The 21,932-nt window shown below is 40.7% G+C and overlaps 1 pseudogene; it reads right to left on the reverse strand.

Annotated features, from left to right (window-relative positions):
- Window positions 1–21,932, reverse strand: part of LOC129197789 (transient receptor potential cation channel subfamily V member 6-like) — a 33,403-nt pseudogene that overhangs the window by 3,928 nt on the left and 7,543 nt on the right.

Raw genomic sequence — 21,932 nt, forward strand, 5'->3', positions numbered from 1 at the left:
TGAAGAACCTTAATTCTCCCTTACTGATGATTTTCCCTCTCTAATTCTACCGCTGTTGTTCCCAATTCAAGAACTAGCTCTGTTCCCTCAATTTCAAGCACCATATCATAGAATCGTAGAATCATGGAATCGTAGAATGGTTTGGGTCAGAAGGGACCTTTAAAGATCACCCGGTCCAACCCCCTGCCATAAGCAGGAACATCTTTCACTAGATCAGGTTGCTCAGAGGCCCATCCAGCTTGACTTTGAACACTTCCAATTATGAGGCACACACAACTTCTCTGGGCAACCTGCTCCAGTGTCTCACCACCCTCATCATAACAAATGTCTTCATTATACCCAATCTAAATTTACCCTCTGTCAGTTTAAAACTGTTGCCCCTCGTCCTGTCACTACAGGCCTTGGTAAAAACTCTCTCCATCTTTTTTGTAAGCACCCTTTATATATTGAAAGGTCACAAGAAGGTCTCATATATTCTCTTCTCCAGGCTCAACAACCCCTACTCTCTCAGCCTTTTTTCATAGGAAGAGGTGCTCCAGCCCTCTGATCATCTTCGTGGCCCTCCTCTGGACCCACTCTCACATGTCCATGTCTTTCCTGTGCTGAGGACTCCAGAACTGGACATGCTATTCCAGGTGGGGGGTCTCATGAGAGCGGAGTAGAGGGGTAGAATCACCTCCCTCAAACTGCTGGCTACACTTCTCTTGAGGCAGCTCAGAATACAGTTGGCTTTCTAGGGTGCAAGCACACATGGCTGGCTGACACAGAATTTTTCATCCACCGGTATCCCCAAGTCCTTCTCCACAGGGCTGCTCTCAAGCCATGCATCCCCTAGTCTGTACTGATCCTGGTGATTGCCCCAACCCAGGTGCAGGACCTTGCACTTGGCCTTCTTCAACTTTACAATGTCCACATGGGCGCACTCCTCAAGCCTGTCCAGGTCCCTCTGGATGGCATCGCTTCCTTCAAGCATATCAACTGCACCACTCAACTAGGTGTCATCTGCAAACTTGGTGCTGGTGTATTCAATCCCACTATCAATGACACATTGATGAAGGTATTAAATATTGGTCCAGTACAGACCCTTGAGGACACTAGTCTTACTGGTTTCCATTTGGACATTGAGCCATTGACTGTAACTCTTCAGGTGCCGCCATCCAGCTAATTCTTTACCCATGTAACACTCCATCCATCAAACTCTTATCTCTCCAATTTAGCAGCAAGAATGTTGTGTGGGACCGTATAAAAGGCCTTACAGAAGTCCAGGTAGATGACATCTGTAGCTCTTCCCTTGTTCACTGATGCAGTCACTCCATTATAGAAGGACACTAGACTAGTCAGGCAAAACTTGCACTTGCTGAAGCCATGTTGGCTGTCTCTAATGACCACCCTGTCTTCCATATGTTTCAATTTATCTTCTAAGAGGATCTGCTCCATGATTTTATGAGGCACAGAAGTAAGTCTGACTGGCCGGTCCTTTTTACCCTTTTTAAAAATGAGGGTGATGTTTCCCTTTTTCCAGTTACTGGGGACTTCACCTGACTGCCATGACTTTTCAAATATGATGGAAAGTGGCTTGGCAACTACATCAGCCAATTCTTTCAGAACCTTGGGATGCATCTTATCAGGTCTCATGGACTTACCTATGTTCAGGTTCCTTAGGTGGTCTTTACCCTGATCTTTTTCTACAATGGGTGAGATTTCATTCCCCTAATCCCTGCCTTGAGATTCAAGGGCTTGGGAGATGTGGGAAGAGAGATTACCATCGAAAACTGAGGCCAAAAAATTGTTTAGTACCTCAGCCTTCTCCATGTCATTTTTCATCAGTTCTCCTGTCTTATTTATCAAGGCGGGTACATTTTCTTTAATCTTCCTTTTCTGGGTCACTGCACCTGTAGAAGCCTTTCTTATTATTCTTTCCATACCTTGCCAAATTCAGCTTCATCTGTGCCTTAGCTTTCCTGGTCCCATCCGTACACATTCGGGTAGTGTTCGTATGTTCTTTCCAGGATACATGTCCCTGGTTCCGCTGCCTGTGCATTTCCTTCTTACACTTTAGTTTGACCAGGAAGTTCTTACTGAGCCATGCTGGTCTCCTGCCCTTCTTGCCTGATTTCTTACACATGGGAATCCAGAGCTCTTGCACTCTAAGAAAAATGTCCTTACATTGCTCACAGTTCTGTTCAATTCCTTTAACCCGGAGGGCAGTTTCCTTGGGGGTCCCATCCATTAATTCCTTAAAAAACTGAAAGTTCGCTTTCTTAAAATTCAGGGTCCTGACTCTTCACTTGGCCTACATCCCTCCAGATTGTGAATTCCAACAGGAATGCTTCCTGCTAGTTTCCCATGCCTTGTTTATTGGACATCCTGTGGACTGAACACATTCATCCATTCTTGCCATTGTTAGTGGATTGGATGTGACTTCTTTCACATTACCCAGGGAGCAATATAAGCACTTCCTATCATCCAGTTTTTACCCTTAGAAGTACTTCCTAATTAAAGGAAAATATTCCTTAAATTGTTTTCAAGTATGCAATATAAGCACTTCCTATCATCCAGTTTTTACCCTTAGAAGTACTTCCTAATTAACGGAAAATATTCCTTAAATTACTTCCAAGTAGCAGTCTTTGAATCTGTGGCCACTCTGACAAAAGGCCTGAGCTACAATCCTAGCCTATGTATGAAATAATTGTAAAACTGCTAGGCTGTGTAGCTCTCCCTGACACATTTATTAGTTTTTCTCTCACAGTCAAAGAACTTCTTTAACTTACCTTCTGGATCATAATGGTAAAGGGTCCAAGTATCTGGAATCCTTGTGCGATGTACATTGTACATGTACGTTTACATTGCACCATCAGGGCAAAGGACATGGGCACCACCTCACCAGTTGTGCTGGTGAGACGCATCACGATGGTTATCAGAATTATGCAAGCATATGTGATGCTGCAAAGGAAGAAGAGGCAAAAATACAGAGTTAGAATCACAGGTACCTTCCATTTGTTAATGTTCCTTGACACCAACCTCCCTCCATCTATAAAATGGAAATGGTGTTACTCACGTACCAGAAACAAAATCTCTCTGAAATCTGGAAGATTTCCACTTGATGATGTGGAAAAGCTCTCCCAAGATGGTTTGTCCAAAGTATTTTGTTGCCTCGATTCTGAAGATATGTGGAATCTAAGAGGTATATACTGTTTACATTTGCATTCAGTCAAATTGCAAACTGAGGAAATATTATAAATGTAAACTGTTCTCACTTGCCTCCAAGATCAATATTATTATAGGCCCTATCACTGTGACCACTTCTGCCACCAGCCAGAGGTTATCCTCAGGAGTCGCATAAGATTCCTGAAAGAGATCTCACTACATTAGAAATTGACAAAGATATGACCGTAAGGCTCCATTTAAGCAGGCCTAGTGGTGATCAACACAGACAAATCCTTCTCATGGTATAGCTTCTGTCATAATTCTCAGTGTTATGAAACTCTGCAGCCTAGAGAACTGAGCATGACTTAGTCTAAGGAAAACTGGTTAGGTCTCGACTGCTAACAAAAGATGGCTACATAATCACTTCACAGTCAGGCTGACAGTTGTAGGCAACCTCGCAGAGGATGATTTTCAGAGGTTCTGGGTATTTGAATTGCCAAAGAGTTCACCTGGAATTGTGGATACCTATTCCACAGAATACGGCCATGGATATTTCATATTGTCCATTGAACTAGAGCACAAAAAATCACAAACAGTTTTCAAAGTGTTAGCTTCCTCTCTTCCATGATTCTGTTTCCTCATCCATAAAATGGAAATAAATCATCAGTTTCTGAGAGCTATTGATAAGCATTAACACCTTTACATACCTTTCACACACAAGAGCAAGAAGAGAATGAGGGAAGAGGTTTTGATTAAAAGAGACAAATACAGAATCACATAATAGCCACTTGTTGAGCTAGTCCACATAGTGGGGACTTGTTCCCTATCTTGACTGCATCATGCAGCCTAAATGTCCCCAGAACTCAAAGTAGCCAGCTTTAGAATGCCTTAAAGTTCTGGACAGTGTTGTAGGATTTAAAGTGTGCTTCTCAGGAGGAAGTACTACTTCTTCCTTTGTAGGAACGACTACAAGAAATATTGCATAGACTGGCACTTGCGTGCCCATAACTGTGGCTTCCTAAATAATGGGCAATCTATTGCACTGTCATACTGAGTTTCAGTGCAGGCCATAAAAGCTTATTCAGGAACTCCAAATATGCTTCTAGAACATACTCCAAATATGCTTCTAGAACATACTGTAGCCTATGTTGCTGTGTTATTTTGACCTGGGAAAGCTAGGGTAAAGCTCTTGAATTACTTAATTTTTTCTGCAGGGTGGCAGTCTTTTGCAGTCATTCCCAACCCTGGTGGCTGACACTAAGGACTCCCTATGCAGGCATTGTCACTTTGGGATATGAAGAGGGCCTGAAGAATTGGATACCTGCAGCAGTTTCTGCATATATATAGTATTGTCTCTTTGATCTGTTTTGGTGTTATCTTGAAGTTTCAGAGATCAGTAAATGCAGCACATGGTGAAGCAGATGCTGAACACAGCACACTGCACATAGAACACAGCCAGGATACAGAAACAGCTATGTCCATATTTATTCCACTTTAGACTCACTAGGTCAGTAACAGGAGCAAGATCAAGGATCATCTGGGCCTCAGAAAAGAAAACAGGCTGAATTTACATTGTTAATCAGAAGAGTAACTTATGAACAACTCACCCCAAACTGGGAAGACTGTCATTGCCAAAGTTACTGCAAACCAAGATGAAGTAGAACCTTCCAGTCTTGGCTGTACCTCGCTCTTCCTGTCAAACACAAATGATTGAAATGCCACAGGCAGAGAAAGACTAATAGAAAAAGCAATATTTTTTCTCACTGACGTATTCATTCCTTTACTGCCATTGCACCTATTTCAAAACAAAGACCTAGTGTACTCACTATATAAACAATTCCAACAGAGAAATAAAGTAGGATAAGGGTGCACTTTTAGAAGCAAAAAGGACACTGGGACCAGGCCATTCTTGGACATTCAGACCAAATTTCTCTGAGATTATGCCAGTCATGATGTTTCACTGTAACTGCTGCACTCCTAGCTTTCAACATGCAGACAATTCTAATATTCTGGGATATTTAGAAATTGTGCAAAACTCAGTGAAAGAAGGAGTTAGAGATCAAATAATATAATTCTTTCTTCCTTGTGTTGATGGTAAGTTCCAAGAGAGAATGGTCATCTTCCTATGAGTCAATCTTAGTGCTGTCATACAAGGTGGAGGTCAACAGGCCAAAATTCCACTGGACATGTTTTCTTTACTGCATTAGGTGCTGAAACATCTAATTGATGAGGTGAGAACAGATGAAACAATAAAAACACTTACTCAAAACAATCTCTTTTATAGTGTCCCCAGATTTCCCAACTGCCTTGCTGTCCTGCAAAGGGAGAATGGACTTGTCAGTCTCTGGTGTTAGTAGGTTCTCAAGCTAAGTAAGCTGATCTGGGTCAATAGCAGGGTGGAAAGGCTTCCAAAAATCCCAACGTGTTACAAGCAGTACCAGTTTAACAGGGATCCTCTTTTCCCTCAGCTAGGACTGATCCAAGTCTTTGCTGTAATGTTAGGTGATTAGTAATAGATAATTCATCTCCTAAGTCACTACCAACCAGGATAGTGCTCTAATACACTGTATGATAACTTGATGATGATGATGCAGGACTTGAGAAGTTCTCTCTGCATCAGCATGGGTCCAGTCATCACTTTTTACCTTGGACCACTGCATTTCTGCATCTAAATGGTCCCATACACAGGTAATCCATCAACTCCTTCAGTTCAGGAGGTGATACAGTGTCGTGGTTTAGGCCCAGCCTGTAGCCGGGTGCCACACGGCCGCTCACTCACCCCTCCCCCAGCGGGACGGGAAGGAGAAGTATAACAAAAGGCTTGGGTCAAGATAAGGACGGGGGAGATCACTCACTAATTACCGTCATGAGCAAAACAGACTGAATGTAGAGAGGAGATTAATCTAATTTATTACTAGGCAAAACAGAGTAGAGCAACGAGAAAATACAATCAAGTCTTAAAACACCTCCCCCCACCCCTCCCATCTTCCTGGGCTCATCTTCACTCCTGGCTTCAACCTCCTCCCCCCTGAGTGGCACAAGGGGGCAGGGAATGGGGGTTGCGGTCAGTTCAGCACACATTGTCTCTGCCGCTTCTTTGTCCTCAGGGGGAGGACTCCTCTCAACATTCCCCTGCTCCAGCATGGAGTCTCTCCCACAGGGTGCAGACCCTCAGGAGCAAACTGCTCCAGCGTGGGGTCCCCCACAGGGTCACAAGTCCTGCCAGCAAACCTGCCCTGGCATGGGCTCCCCTCTTCACAGGTCTACCGGTCCGGCCTGGAACTTGCTCCAGCGTGGGCTTCCCACAGGCCACAGCCTCCTTCAGGTGCCTCCACCTGCTCCGGCATGGGGTCCTCCACGGGCTGCAGGTGGAATCTCTACACCCCCTCATCCTTCCTCCATGGGCTGCAGGGGACAGCCTGCCTCACCATGGTCTTCACCATGGGCTGCAGGGGGATCTCTGCTCCAGTGCCTGGAGCACCTCCTCCCCCTCCTTCTGCACTGACCTTGGTGTCTGCAGAGTTTCTTACATCTTCTCACTCCTCTCTCTGGTTGCAAAAGCTTTTTCAACTGTTTTGTTTTCCTTCTTAAATATGTTATCACAGAGGCGCTGATTGGCTTGGCCTAGGCCAGGGGCGGGTCCATCTTGGAGCCGGCTGGCATTGGCTCTATCAGACACAGGGGGAGCTTCTAGCAGCTTCTCACAGAAGCCACCCCTGTAGCCCCTCCCGCTTCCAAGACCTTGCCACACAAAACCCAACACGTACAGTGACAACAGTTTTAGGTAGTCTGAATGCTATTCACATACTCACTATCATGTTGCCTTCTATGCCTGCTATCTTGAATGAAGTGAGTCCCTTGTTAGGAATCTGGTACAGCGCTTCCTGCCTCATGTTATTTCTTTCATAAGAGAGAATGAGATTGTACATCTGACAGGCAAAGGTCTTGCTGGATTGAAGAACCAGGATACGGAGAACAGTGTTACCTGTAGAGGTCTGACAGAAAATGTCTGGTAGTATATCATTTAAGGAAAACTAAAAGAGTTTGTTGAACAGTTCTTACCCAAAGAGCCCTGTGCTCTGTTATGAGCTCCATCTTCAATGAGTAAATATACAATTTCCTCACACCCAGCACAGGCAGCAAAAGATAAAACATGTTTTCCTGAAGAGCAATTAAAGGAAATGCAGGAAATAACATTAAGTTAAACAAAACTAATGAAAAACTCAGAAAAAAATCTGTGTCAAAAAATTTCTCCATTTACACACCACCACTTAATTAGAAATCCCTACAACATTCCAAAATAATGTGAAAGCAGCAGAGGAATCTAAAGGTTTTGTCTGAGAAAGAGAGAAAATTATTTTGGGAAGAATCAAGTCATAGCAAAGAGTAAAGACAGAGCAAATGAAAGATGTTCTTCGGAGGAGAAGGTGGAGGGAGTAAGACGACCTTCCAGGCTGGGCAGGAAGAACATCAGACACAAACAACGAGCAAATCCATGAAGAATTTTAAAACTAAGCAACTGCTTTGGATCTACAGCCTCAAAAGGACCGAAAATGCGGCAAATCTGTCAAGAACATGGCTAACTAGACTCCACGACCTCTCTGAGCAACCTGCTCCAGTGCTTTATTGAATCTCCTGTGTTTTAGTTTGTGCTGATTGCTTCTTGTTCTGTCTCTGAGCATCACTAAAAAGAGCCTGGCTCTGCCTTCTTTAAACCCTTCCTTCAGATTTTTGTACATGTTGAACAGTCCCAGCTCTCTCAGTCTTGCCTCATAGGAGAGAAGCTCCAGTCCCTAAATTATCTCAGTAGCCTTTCGTACGACTCTGTGCAGCAGTTCCATCTCTCTCGTACTGGGGACCCCAAACTGGACACAGGACTCCAGGTGTGGCCTTACCAGACCTGAGTAGAGTGGAAGGATGATCTCCCTTGATCTGCTGGCAACATTCCTCCTAATGCAGCCTAGGATACCATTGGCCTTCTTTGTGGAAAGGGCACATTGCTGGCTGCTGTTCAACTTGGTGTCCATCAGGACCCCTAGGTCCTTTTCTGCAAAGGCACACACCAGAGGCATGATTTATGACAGGGGTTTTTTCAGGCTTTCATTTTGGTGCAGGAGTGAAAGAAGCAGTTCCCCCTTGATTTTAGGGGATGGAGAGAAAGAACCATTCATATAATGAAATATGAGCAGAAGCATAACAAAGAAAAGATTTAATTATTTACAAACATCAGCAAGGACAAACAAGAAGGGAAAGGAAAGGAAAGGAATCTTAACTCCTGTTTACAATCTTAGCTCCTACTTATGGTCTCTATTAACAGGGCAAAACAGAACCTGAGTGGATGTACCTACTTTGCATTCATGTAAGAGAAGTTCATCATGCACCGAGAAGCAGTGCAAGACCTACGTCCCACTTCAGTCTTATTTTGTAGTGTGAGTAGGATGTAAACAGGTTCATCAGTCTCATAATGGCTCTATTTATACAGATTATTTTCTTCCTCATAAAAGTATTTAACTTAAAATGCCTTTGCTTCAATGAAATGTCACTGTATTTACACTGAAGTAATTAAGAGTAAGATTAGACCACCATCTGTAGCAGATTGTATCTGAAAAATGTCTAACTCTCTGAAAAGTTGCTTTTGTTAAGCAAGTACATGGAGATAAGTGTCCCTCTTCTGAAGGGAAGCTTTCATGCTTTCTCAATCTGAAGTTAGACAATGGCCCAGTAGCAGTTTTAGAGGACAGTATTGAAAACTCAATGGGATGGAAAGATCTATGATGCTAATTTCAGTAAGAGTAGATTTTAATGTTATTGGGAAAGAAATGGAAGTAGAAGTGTAATATACAAATATGTACATCCATATATAAGCACAACATACATCTATATACATACCACAGGTATCTACAGATATATACACAACACCGATGTCTGACTAAAAAAGAATTGAAAGAACAGTATAAAAAAGTAGTAGTAAATTCCTCTCCTAAACTTATTTGCTTACACTCATAGATTGTGGCATTGACAATTACTAAATACAGTGGCCAGATCATTGTCTAACATAAATCAGCTAATGACATTTGTTGCACTATTCTAGTTTTTACCAAATGACAATTCAGCCCAGTAGCATCTTAAGGGAAAAATCGAACTTTATAAAGAGAAGAAATACAATAAGCTAGTTACAGAATTTGGAGAAATTAAACCAGAAATGAAGTACGGAAATGAAAACAGTTCTGGTTTTGCATTCTTTTCGATCTGTTCTGCAGAGATTTTCCACTCTTCAGGAATAATTCAGATTAACAGTACAATGAAAAGATGATTCTCTCCTGCAACAAGGCACTATGCTGATCTCACATCTTGTCAAATCCTGGCAGCAGAAGTGTTCCAGCATTTCAGAGAGAGGGTTTTTTTATGATAGACAAATTGATGTTTTGTGTCAAGAGAGAGCCTTACTGACCGAGAGCAAACATAACAATTCTTCTTTACTTTTTCTGCTCTAGTTTTAAGTCAACAGTGCTTTGAAATGTCTGCTAATTGCCTAATACTTTGTATCTCAAGTTCTGTACTATCACAAATATTTGCTCATACTCAGCCTACACTTTTGCATATCAAATTTCCATCCTTTACTTTTTTGTTATATTTTCTGAGACCTTTTTGAAAAATTGCTCTCTGTGGCACAGATGAGATGAGATGAGATGAGATGAGACAAGATGATGAGATGAGGTGACATGACATGACTGACATGACGTGAAGACTATAGGAGAGAACAGGAGAAAGAAATGCATTCATATGAGAAAGAAATAGGAAAGACAGATGACAAAAATCACAAATCTCTGTGCACTCTGAAGCAATGATCTTTAATTTCAAGATGCTAGATAAGAAATTCTGTGAATATTTCATATATGTATTTTTTCAGTTACATTTTCAACAAACAATATCACTGACACAAAGCCATCTTTATTACTTTAAGGGGCAAAACGTGAAGCTGTGGTTAATATCAAATATTTCTTTACACCATGTGTGGACCCACAGAACAACAGGTCCATCTAAGAAGAAAACATTATTCAACAATAAGGATACATTGCACAATCTGTCCTTTTGTTCTTCACATCATTTTTATGATGACTTTAGTTTCATATTACTTTCCACACACATCAGAATTTCATATTGCATAATTCCATTCACAGCTGAGGTTGCTGAATTTTTTCATAGTTGGATATGGAAGAGCTGATGTTCCTGGTCACAAGAGAAAACATGGTATGAAGTTTCAGCTTAATTGTATTAGTGCTGTAATGGGTGACAGTGAAGTCATAAACAGCTCCTACCAGTATCATTATATCACAAAGTTAACACCCAGGATTAAAGTTTGGTGCTTCTTTAAATGTATCAGACTGCCTGCAAGCTCAGTCAGTCATTTCCCCATGGATAACAGCTCCACTTTGGTACACGAACTAAAGACTACTTTTTTTAATGAAGACCAAACTTCTGGAGCAAAGCTCTCTGATAGGATTTGCCTTCTTTGGCAGTTCTGAAGTTAGGGTTTATGGAAGCCACATGGACATGCTACTGATTAGACAGATTGATAGAGAGAGGAAGAAAAGGAGGACAGACACAAAGACACCCAGCTAGCACATCAGAAATAAAGGCATCACAGCAGTTCAACCCACAGGTAAATACCAAAGTAGATGAGATGATTGTTAACTGTTGTGTCTGAAAACTTATCCAGTGACCCAAGGATTCTTGATATCAGATCCCTTTTCCATTATTGCCTTCACCAAACTGATGGTTTCTTTCACCACAGCAATGTGAAGAGCATTCTCCCCTGCAACACACAGTTTCCTTGTTGTCTATCACCATACCAAATGTGCCAGAAGCACTTCAACAATTAGAAAACCACAGCACAGCCACATGTATTTTATTAGTGAGAAACTGAGAGATGCTTGGGAAAATACACGATTTTCAAAGATTTCCATGGGAATGAGTAATGAATATTCATGGAACTAGGGATATGAAGTGTATGATTCCTTTAGAGACTCTTGAAATCCTCAATTCAGATTCTCATCTCGTTTACATGTTAGGAGTGACTTTGCAGAAGACATTCTGGATTTTGTCCTGTGAGAAGGACCACAGGGTCTGGCCTAGTTTCTCATCCATCAGTCTTTAATTTGTTTTGACCCAAAGGCACATACTATAAGTGTGAAATGAATTGCCACTCAGAATGAACAATATTCTCTCTCAGCATTTCTCATTAAAGTGCGGGGTGCCTTGTTTATTCCACTTATGTTCCTACTCATATATTTACACTTCTGTAATAGCTTCTATGTGAGTATCTCAAGCACTTGGAAATGTTACTTCACCAAATTTTATATAAGCCTTTGTTTATGGCTCTGAAATAATTCATGATATTTTACAGATGGAGAAACTGAGGCACAGAGAAATGAAGAACTTTGTTCAGAGACAGGCAAATGACCATAGCTAGGTTTACCACATAAATCACTATATCTCCTACCTTTTTTTCAGTCTTTTTCTGAAATAGGAGGATGCAATTCTCAAACAATGCACAGAATTGCTATGAAATCATTCTTAAAAAGTGACACCCTCCTTGAAGAATCCACAGAGTTAAATGTCATGTTCACCCTGAAATTTAGGCAAAACAACAGAATCAATACTGCTGCTTATGAGGGCTACATGCCTGTACAAGAGTTTCAGCGCATTCTCCTCTCATTGAGTGTGTTTGGTCAGGGAGGAGGCTTCTCCCCAGGACTGCTTACATTGCTTCCCCTGGCATGTATCTGTGTAGCAACATCTGTGAAAATGAGCTTCAGATAGGAAAAGCATCTTCTGAATCCATACTGCTTCTAGCAGCACTAAAACATACCTGCAGAGGTTATCACAAAGTGATATTGCTCAATTATCAATCCAGACAAATCAAATGGGAATGAGAAAGGGAGGAAAAGGGTTGAGAATGGGATATATTCAAGGACAAAATTAACTTCTGGGTTTTTAGGTCAGCATATGTACATAGTTCAGGTACATAGGTTTTTTAGATCAGCGTAGGTATACAATTTACTTCTTAGAGTGAAAACAGAGTATCCAGAAGTGTCAAGCAACTGAGTCAGGGGACAATAAAATAGAACACCCTTGAGTAGGTAATTTTCACTGGCTGTTTGGGAGCCTGAATAAATCTCCAGAATGGATCTGGACCATTATTGAACCATTTTGGACCATTTGGGTGTCCTGACACTGTCCTTTCAGATCAGCATTTTTACGTGCTTTCAGTTCAGATATCATTACTTCACTGACAAGCTCCGGGGCTCCCTCCATCACAGGCTGAGCAGCATCCACATTGTCATACAAGGCAGCCACATGAAGGGCTGTCTCCCCCACTTCACCTAGAGAGACAATAATAAATTAACCATCTCAGTGCTGAATCCCCACCATTCAGCTGTTTCCACTCCATCCTGGCAAGTTTATTCTCTGCTACAGCTACAGCCCTGTGCCTGTTATCCAAACGTGCAGACCCCAGAAGTTTTCTTCTCAAAAGTATTTCAGCCAAGACTAGTACAAGAAGGGGTACTAATTCTCTGATGACTACCACAGGCTTTACAAGCAAGAAGTTTCTGAATAGCTTGCACATCATTATTGTTCAAGGCCTGGAGCAGGGGAGATTCCCAGAACCTGGAACAATAAAAATTGCCCATTCATACTCTTAAAATAAATAAAGTGGTTATAGGAAACAAGTTTTGCTAACAGATTGGGTTAGAAGTTTTTGTTCTCAAGGTAACAGACACTTTTGAGAACTGTCAAGACACATACATGAATGATCCACCTTTTAAAGATCAGATATTGTGCATAACCAGAAGATCTATAATTCAGCTTTTAAATGACTAGAGAGCTGATTAAAATGTCACAAAGGAAATATAATTCTGAGTCAGGTGGTAATTTAGCATTCATGGGTAATTGCACATTTACTCTACTTGACTAGACTTTGTACAAGGTATCAAATTACCTTCAAATCTTACATTGGCAAGCCTCAGCATTTTTTAGCAGGCAACATCTCAGATCCATGCAGAAATTGCACATATTCCCTGCATTATTTCTGGATTTCTTTTCCCATTTCAAGTTCATCAGCCAGTCTCAAGTAGGCTGGATCATTGATTCTGTCATAATACAAAATTCAGTAACCAAATCCTTTCTTTCTGACATATGGAAATACACTGGCAGAACACCAAACTGTCTCTTTGACTCCCAGCCCTCTGCTCTAACCAGGAAACTTGGGTAGAAAAAGGATCCAAATTAAATATTCAAACCTTTCATCTTGCGCCATCCCAGCATGGGAGCCTCAGCTGAATACAATACATAATGATCCCTCTGGAAAGTTTGAAGATAAAGACGTCATTGTTAACAGAAATAAATAATTTTTAAGAAAAACAAAGATTGGCTGCATGCCCATTGTAATTATCTCTGATGCGGAGAGCCACAGGGGTTCTGCCTGTATATATCCAGCCAACTTAATCTGCCAAAATGAACAAAAAAAAAGAAAGAAGATTCTTCTTCCTCAGCTTATTAAGTAAAATAAGGTGATACCGTAAAGAAATGAACTAACAACATGCACCATCATGCTTTTTATAAGGAGAGAATGAAAATCACTCCGCTTTTAATGGGGCGGGCTGTGCTTGAGAAAATGAGAAGTCAAGCCTGAAGTTACAGATCAACCTGCTGAAAGGCCAAGAATGGGGTAACAGAAAATCTTGCCAACAGGTATTACACCACAGCTATACAAGGTCAAAGAACTAAACTAGGAAAAGGACTACATCTCTCTGCTGACCTGCATCTGTAAATTGGCATGCAAAAACCAAAGAAGAGCAGAAAGGATACAGAAGAGGACTGGAGTATGCTTGAATATATGGTCAACACTTGTTCAGCATTTGCTGACATTGCATAACACTAGGCAGTGTTGTCAGCTACCCATCTTTACCAGCAATGCAATACCTGATTTATTAAAAGATAAGATAATATAGTTATAATAGTTCCTTAATGGTTCAGCGGGTAACATAGATATCTGCAGTTACAAACCAGGACCTCTGTTTCCCTGCTTATCAATGCACAAGGAACCAAAGATATTATGTATGTGTATTTGGATGCTAGTTTCAATGAAACACTGAAAGAAGGTGTAGGGCTTATCATTTACCCTAAATTAATCATGGAAAGTGGGCCCTGATCCTCCGTAAATATCCCAGAAAAAGATAGGAGAAACCCTTCTTCCAGTTCTTGTATGTTGCTTTTATATGTTTCCCCTTGGTTTCCATGCACTTCATAGAAGAGGAGACTGCTCTGAAGTCTTTGCAGCTTCTCTCTATCCATACAGGCTATGATGTGTTCAGTGACTAGGAATAGGCAGCAATGTAGATGTCAGAAACTAGCTTTCTCCTTCAGAAAGGGAGAAAAAGAGTTGCGAATAGGATAGTGGAATAATAGTTCAACAAACAAAATAGCTTTTATTCTTCAGTGAGTCAAGATGATAATTCTGGGCTGAGATTGCAGCTGCAGAAGGCATGCAAGATATGCAGAGACTGAAAAAGAAACAGTTCTCCCACAAAACACAATTCTAGGATCCCCCTTCGACCTGTAGTTAGTTGCCTGAGCTAGCTGTAGAAGAAACTGTTCACACAAGGCAGGTGACAGATGACATTTTTCATTACAAAGTCTTTGAATGTTCCTCAGTTTAGCAGGTTCTGCAGGAACATGGATGAAGCCTTCAAAATCACCATCTCTTCCTGTCAGTTGTAACTCCTAGAGAAAGTCAAGAATGAGCTAAAGGCATTGAACTTGAATGTTTGCAAAAGAGTTGGTAGGCTGGAAATCTGCATTGTCTCTGTGCAGTGTTAATGTGGGGAAGAGATTCCAGTCTCCTGGGTTCTCAACTGGAGTTCAGCAGCTCAAAATAAAATATATCTAAAAGGAGTATAGTCAGTCTACAAAAGGAGAATGCAAGTCCTAAGAGTGAGTCATCATATAGTAGCTGTTCACAATATAGAATCTGCTCTGGACAGTTTCTGGGCAGGGAAATATCCAAAGCATTTTTCTATCCCAGGTGGAGTTATGCAGCACATGCACTGTGCAGAACAAGACTTGAGTACATGAAACACCTTGAGGCTGCTGGCTGAAATCCAAGGGAGGGAGATGGCCCAAGGAACACTGCAGGTTACTACACATCTAAAAGGTGAGAGTGAGAAAACAGAGAGCTGACAAGAGCCAGCTGGCTCTGCTGTTAAGGTTGCTTTTATACTCCCCCCAGAATCTAAGAATCTCTCTCTAGACTCTAAGAAGTCTCTCAGAACATTGTAAAATCTCTGCAAAACTAATACAGTCCAAAATTAATTCACCTCCTGAAAACAAATTCCCAGTCTTCACAACAGATCACATCATCTGCAATTTTCTGTGAAGACACAAAGAAGAAAAGGCTTTCCTCTCTAGCTAATATTTTCTAGACCCATGCTGCAGATGGTCTGTTTTGTCATACTTAAGCAAAATGTTGCTACCTGCAAAGGGGATTGTTGAGGTTCTTCTGTCCCCCGATAGCCAGAGAATAAGGTCGGAGGCCTGAATCTCATTATGGATCAATCAATAAGAATTTTTAGAAATGAAACTAGTAAATCTGTGAGGTTAACATGGATTTGATGCCTTTATGAAAGATTGTCTGAACTATATTCAAGATAAGGAAAGACACTGGAAGCTGATTGCAGAATAATAAAATATTTTAACATGGAGTTCCAGGAAATGAAAAACTGGTAAAAGTCAAGCTTGAAAAAATCATTTCTCTCAGAAGAAAATATACATGAAAGTCTGGAATGTCATTTCATTGTGATGTACCCTGGAAAGTCCAAAATCATGCTTTCTGCCATTTCTGAAGTCTAACTAATTTAGATTCCAAATGTTTGGGCTTCTGTGCTTGAGGAGACTATTTCACAGTCTTACATAGCTGTAATTGTGCAGAAGGATCTCTTATCATCCTACCTGAATTTTCTGGTTTTGCCTAATTGTTTCCTTTAGCTCTCTGTATCAGGCCACCCTAAAAAAATTCAGTTGCTTTATCCTTAAGGATAAGATCACTGTCTGTATAACTCTACCTTAGTCTTCAAGTTGCTTGTACCTGTGCCTAACATGCTCTTCTTTCTTCTTTATTCTCAGTAGGTCATTCATGATGCTAAAATGCCTAAAATTTTTTTTTAAACCCTACCACTAAAAATTTGCAAAGATACAGAAAATGTAATATCCCTTAATTAAAACATTAATGAAACTTCTGTAAAATATATTACATATTATTTGGAATAATTTTAAGGCAGGTGCTCATCACCTGATTGGATATGCACACATAAGGGTGTATAGTTATGCAGATCTGATGAAACTGTGTAACAGAATTCTGGAAGAGAGAGAGAAAGAGAGAGATGGAGAGAGTGTCTGTGTGTGTCTATGTTGCCTGGGAATTAAGAAATTATTTTATTGTGGAAGCTTATATTAGCACATGATAAATGAGGAGAGGCTGAGGATGGCTAGTTTGTTCATCTTGGAGAAGCCTGTGGGAGATATAATTACTATCTTCTAAAGCTGCAGGGGGGAGGAGAAAAAGGAGTCATCAAACTCTTCTCAAAACAACACAGTGAGAGAGGCAGCAAGAACAGGTTGCATTAAGGAAAATTCTGATAGGACATAAGGAAAAATTTCTCCTCCTGAGGGTGGTTAAGGCTTAGCACTAGACAAGGTACCCAGAGAGCCTGGGGAAGCTAGATTCTTTGAGATGTTCACAATTCACCTGAACAGCCTGGTCTGGCTTTGGAGCTAATCCTGCTGTGAGCAAGGGTTTGGAGTAGACAATTCCAGAGCAGAAACTGCCAGAAGTCCCTTCCCATCTAAATATTTATATAATTACAACTAGATTAAATTTCCTTCCCCCCGCCTTGAATCTTGTCTCTAAACCAATTATTTTTTCCAGGTAACAAAAGCCCAATTTTGAAAATGGTTAAAAGTGATAATTTCAGTAAAGAAACATTTAACATATTTTGATTAAAAATATAATGAAGACTATCAAAGTACCACTTGCCTGGTACTTCTATGCTCTAAAATACTATTGCTAATCTGCAGTGAAGTTCCAGTCAATGGAGGGAGAAACTCCCTGCTTTTCTGTCCTTTCTACCTTTCAAGAGAGGAATTAATCTCAGCTCATGCCTCACTAGATTTATTCTCATTCTTCTCAGACATGTTTGATTGATTATGTTACTCACCAGTTATTCATATTAAGATGACTCAAGCAATGGGGTTCCATCACTTCTCTTAGAAGCACATACCAGTATAAAGGCTTCTTATTGTTTCATTAAAGAAATTCTTAAAGCAATCCTTAAAGCCTGAAGGTTGGTCACTAATTATGATTTCAGTTTGACTGTCAAATAGCCTTTCCAGATATTGATGCTATCATTCCGTGTATGTTTGTTTAAATACTGTAACAATGTCATAGTATTTAAACAACAACAGAACTTCAGGCCCCCAAAGTTGCACAGCCCAGCCTTGCTTTTATTTGAACAGAGGATCTACTCCCTGTGGTAGAAAAGCTGTATCTTTCTACACAGCACTTCAGTGGTGGTCTCAGGAGTGGTGCAACTTCATTTACCTATCCCTTACCCAAACAGCCACGTCATGCTATCCAGCTGGGATTGGCTTGGCTGATAGTTTAGGTAAGAACAGTTCTACCAGTTGTGTTAGCAGCCTGTAAAAGATAATACAATTTTGCCTAGGACACAGAGCTATGCAGGATGGATTTTGCTGGGAGAAGAGCAGCAGGATAACTATATTGATTATTGCAGTGCTTTAATTTGTTTGTCTTATTTATTTATTTTCTTCCTCCTCTGTCCCCCCCTAAAGATTTAGTGATACTGTCCCTGAGAAAACAAGCCCAACATTGAAATGGCAGCAGATCTGATGCCTGATGGAAAAGGTACGAGATACAGACAGATGGATGTGACCTTCTCAGGACTGAAAAAACTTGAGAATTTTACAGAAGTACACCTACTTTGCACAAAATGTGTATTTCTTTCTTCCCACTGGGCTGGGAAGACTGTATAGATGAAGTTGCCTCCATGCTAAAGAGGCAGAAAAAACATCCAGGGCAACATATGTGTGTAGATTCAACAGCTTGTTGGCCTGAATAGGAAACCTGTTTACACAAATTTCTACAAATGCGAAGACAGATGCAAAAAATATGATGATTAAGAATTATCCTAATACTAATAAATCTACCTAAATTTGCTAACCATCCAGAGAGAAATCCTGTATCAGTTTCTATGCAAAGACTCAAAATTTAGGTTTTTAGGTGATTTATTTTTTGGAAGTAGATGTAATGCATTTGGTCTGAGACAGGAACAATAGTCTATTTTATGTTTTAACACTAAAATCTGTGAAGAATTTGCTGAACTGAGAAATTTCTGGCATAACTTAGCACAAAAAGGCCTACCTCAGATGACTACCTCAAATGCTTCTCTAAACTCGAAACTCTCAATCTTGATTTTGACTCCAGGATCCTAGACAGTTCTGTGGTGAGGGTACGATAGCCATTCTGATGCAGTGAAACTAAATAACCACAAGGTAGCAGCAGAGATCTGAGTGGAAAACAGGGAGGATTTGAGGAAATTCATCTCTGCCTGAACTTGAAATACGAAGACTTGCTCAGTATATTTCTGTTCAGAGAAGATATGTATGTGGCAACCTCAATGAAATACGAACCATTTGAACTAGGTTTTATTTCAAACTGCTACAGACATTCAGCTCAGGGTGGTGGGTGGGTACCCGGGGAACAACTGGTCTTGCTATTAAAGACTGAGGCAAAGGAGGCATTATGTACCTCATCCTTTTCCTCATCCTTTGTCAGTATGTCTCCCCGTGCATCCAATAAAGGATGGAAATTCTCCTTAGTCCTCTTGTTGCTAATGTATTTATAGGAACTTTTTTTTATTGTCTTTTATGGCAGTAGCCAGATTAAGTTCTATTTGGGCTTTGACCCTCCTAATTTTCTCCCTGCATAATGTCACAACATCTTTGTAGTCCCCCTGAGTTGCCTGCCCCTTCTAAATGCCATAAGCTCTCCTTTTTTTCCTAAGTTCCAGCCAAAGTTCTGTGTTCAGGCAGGCCGGTCGTCTTCCCCACTGGGTGGTCTTTCGGCACATGGGGAAAGCCTGCTCCTGCACCTTTAAGATTTCCTTTTTGAAGAGTGCCCAGCCTTCCTGGACTCCTTTGCCTTTCAGGACTGCCTCCCAAGGGACTCCGCCAACCAGGCTCCTAAGCAGGCCAAAGTCTGCTCTCCAGAAGTCCCAGGTAGCAGTTCTGCTGACCCCCCCTCATTATTTCTCCGAGAATTGAAAACTAATTTCATGATCACTACACCCAAGACAGCCTCCAACCATCACATCACCCACAAGTCCTTCTCTGTTCACAAACAACAGGTCCAGCGGGGCGCCTTCCCTAGTTGGCTCACTGACCAACTGTGTCAGGAAGTTATCGTCCACACACTCTAGGAACGTCCTGGACTATTTCCTCTCTGCTGTATTGTATTTCCAGCAGATGTCTGGTAAGTTGAAGTCCTCCATAAGAACAAGGGCTAGTGATTGTGAGACTTCTCCCAGCTCCTTATAGAATGTTTCATCTGCCTCTTCATTCTGGTTGGTTGGTCTATAACAGCATCCCACCATGACCCCAACCTTTGTTGGTCTTCCCCCTGATTCTTACCTATGAATACTCAACCCTTCAACCAAACGCTAGAACACATTGGCGTGCTACCCCCAGGCTTATCTCTAGCAAGCCTGTTTGTTCCCTTTCCCCATTCAAATCTAGTTTAAAGGTCTTTCAATGAGCCTTGCTAACTCCTGTGCAAAGATCCTTTTCCCTCTCAAATATTCAAATCAATGCCAGGAACTTGAAACCCACTGCATTTTGCCTTTCAGTGGGGATACAAAACAATCTTCAAAATGCATCATGGCTCTGAACACAGGCTGCATAGTCCTAGGACTTCCACATCTCCATTCAGTGTGTACTGTGATTCCAAACAGCTGAATTGTTAAGCTGACAGCAAATACAGCTGTTTTTCTCTCTGAGTAACTGAAAATGTTATCCTACTAGACTGCTGTGTCTTCCAGCTTATTTACCTGAGCTGGCTTTAAATGCAACCAAGGCAGCACAGACATCACTACAGGTGCAAAAGCCTGCTCAGAAAGCTGAGTAAATTCTAGGCAACTAACCCACCATAAACATTCCTACATAAAATGTTTCCCACAGGGAGTTTCTTCACTCTTTCTTGTTCTATTGTCCTTCTTATTGTTGATCTACTACACATCAAGGCTGATGCAGCATTTAGTCCTTTGTTTACAAAAAAAATGAAATGGCTAACTTCTCCAAAAGCCAGCACAATTTAACTAATCTACACCTTGAAATACAGGAGGGAAAAGATGGGATTTTACCACTACAGATGAGAAAACATTTTGAAGGATTTTGAAATACTCAGAAAAATAAACTGATTGAGAAATTCTACACTAATTGTCTTAGCCCCAGCCACTGAAAGTCCAGATGGTATTATAATCCACTAGCCAATATCCAGAAATAGTCAGGGCAGAGGCCTGTGATGATGTGTATTTCAACCAGATGTGTACTGTGCAACTATTTATTGCACAATATACTCTCTGAACAGAGATAAGAAATTTTTCACTTGATTTATTCTTTTTTTAATACATAGGTTATATTTGGTGCCATCTTATAGGAAGTAACTTCATATGTGATTATCAAGCCAGCAAAGTACACGTAAATAATTCAAAGAATAAAAATACAAGCAAAACTTCTTGTATGACTGAAAATCTATGGTCATACAAGAGTTAACACACCAGCTAAGAAACTAAACTTCGGTTTGATCTGAACTAGTGTCAGATGTCTTCTATAGAATTGTAGATAAGGTATAGAATAGATGTAGAGAAGATAGATTTCTAGATTATCATTAATCTTTGTCACTTCAGCAAATGGCAGTCAAGGTGAGATTCTTCTGTCCACATATAGATGTCTGGTTTAGAGTTAAATGAATTGTGCTCCATTTTATAAGACAAGGAAGGATACACTGCAGTGGTAGTACAAAGAGCAAAACAGTTTCAGCTGCGACATACAAAGAACAGTTTAATGAGGCATGGGCATTTTTCTTACCCACTTTATAGCTCTCCAGCTGACTAGCATAGCATTGACAGCTGATTCAAAATATTTTCCACCTCTGGTTTTAGCAAGGGAAGATGGAAGGACAAGGACTAAATAGGCTTTATCTCTGTATTACCATTTTGGCAGAAGGTGATGCTCTTACATAAGTTGTGATCTTGGTCAAGTGCAGCTGTTCCTGCCTTCCTTTTTTCTCCCTACCCTTCTCTTCCAATCCTGTTCTCACCTAAACTGATTTTACATTCACTGCTTGTTTGAAATAAAGGGGATTAGTAGAATTTAAGGCCAGAAGCAACCCTAAAATCATCTGGTCTGACCTTCCATATATCTTAGACGCTTATAATTCTCCACATATCAGGAATTTGGGTAAATATGTCTAGTTAGAGCTTGTCTTCCAGGAGGTATTGGAGATGAAAAATTTACCAATTCTTGAGGAAATTTGTTCCCCAGTTAATCAATGTCACTGTTACAGAAAATATAACTTCATGTGTTTAAAATTAACATTGGCTTAAGCTCCAAGCCAACACTTCTTGTTATGTCATTCTCAACTACTTCAC

The sequence above is a fragment of the Grus americana genome, chromosome 1, assembly GCF_028858705.1.
Source record: "Grus americana isolate bGruAme1 chromosome 1, bGruAme1.mat, whole genome shotgun sequence".
NCBI lineage: Eukaryota > Metazoa > Chordata > Aves > Gruiformes > Gruidae > Grus > Grus americana.